We start from the raw sequence: 1643 nt of genomic DNA, 5'->3' as shown, positions 1-1643 counted from the left end.
TCTCTTGTTTGTCTGCATAAACGAATTTAAGAAAAATATTACGCACGTATTTTTTATGTGATGCAGTTATTTTTATTACATTTGAGTGCAATACGCACAACAATAAGAAATTTGTTTTGACAAATTTATGGGACTTTGTTTACTCGAAAATATTTTTGTTTTTGCCTGCAATGGAAGAAATTTCAAATAAAAGGGCAGCAAAGTTGTCAAATGGTTTGGAATTTCTCCTATTACAGGTAAGTAACTCTTTTTGTTAGGGACAACAGTGGGAGTTCAGACTAATTGGTCTAGGCACATATTGGTACGTTTGGCCATTGCTGAAGATCACCATGTGAATAGGTGAACTGGTTTGGGTGAAGTGATGGTGGTTGAATTACCTTCTGATTGGCTTTTACTGACGTAGGGTAATTTAACTAGTTGACCAGGCTTCCATTTGGCCATAGCTGATAGAAGAATGGATGACGAGTCACGAACACTGTTAGAAGGCGTGTGGATCTACGAGCGTTTGGCAATTGCTGACAAATGTGGCAAGTTTTCGCATTGGAAAGGGAATTTTGTCTGGCTTTAGCTGACAAGGATGTAATTGAATGGAGGCTTTTTGAAATTTCTCCTGTTATAGATAGCTATTTGGAATATCTCCTGTTACAGGTTTTTTTTACACCACTGATCACAACGATTCTAACGCTTCGCAACGATTGCAACGCTTCAAACGATTGTAATACTACAACGATTTCTATGGTTGCAACGATTGCAACGCATACAACGCTTCTAACGATTGTAATACTACAACGATTTCTACGCTCGCAACGATTGCAACGCATACAACGCTTACGCATTTGACATTACTTTATTGACTTTGGAATTTCTGCTGTTTAAAACATTTCCAACACAACTTCCAGAACTTCATTGTATCTCTCTTTTTTTGTTAAACAATAAACGCTGCTACAAACAGAAGTGCCTCTTTATATTTTTTTAAATAAATTTCTTATAACGAATCCTGGTATACTCGCTGAGTATACCCCAGCTATAGAAAGGGCCGGAAAAGGTCGTTAAATTTTTACGGGAAATTTGTTCCGAAGATGCGCGAGTTTAGAGGACCACTTGATAATTTACTTAAGTTAAATGTAAAATGGAAATGGGACGCGATACATCAGAAGTGTTTCCATCATTTTAAAGCTATAATGTCATCAAATTTATTATTATGCCATTATGATCCAAATCAGAAGTTAATTGTAGCTGCCGACGCATCAAACTATGGGTTAGGCGCATGCATCATGCATGAATATTCAGATGGATCCATTAAACCTATTTGCCATGCTTCACGTTCTCTCACTCCGGCTGAACAAAAATAAAGCCAGATAGAAAAAGAAGGACTTGCACTCATATTTGCAGTTACCAAATTTCATAAAATGTTGTATGGAAGAAGATTTATATTGCATACCGACCATAAGCCTTTACTGACTATTTTCGGTAGAAAAACAGGCATTGCTATACATCAAGCTAATCGTCTTCAAAGATGGGCAATTCAGCTTTTAGCATACGATTTTGAAATAAGATTCATTTCAACAAACAGTTTTGGTTATGCAGATGTATTATCTCGACTTAAAAACAACAACGAAAATATTTCTGAAAATTACGTTGTA

This window comes from Teleopsis dalmanni, chromosome 1 (assembly GCF_002237135.1).
Source record: "Teleopsis dalmanni isolate 2A chromosome 1, ASM223713v2, whole genome shotgun sequence".
Taxonomy (NCBI): Eukaryota; Metazoa; Arthropoda; class Insecta; order Diptera; family Diopsidae; genus Teleopsis; species Teleopsis dalmanni.
This window is presented reverse-complemented; position numbering follows the sequence as displayed.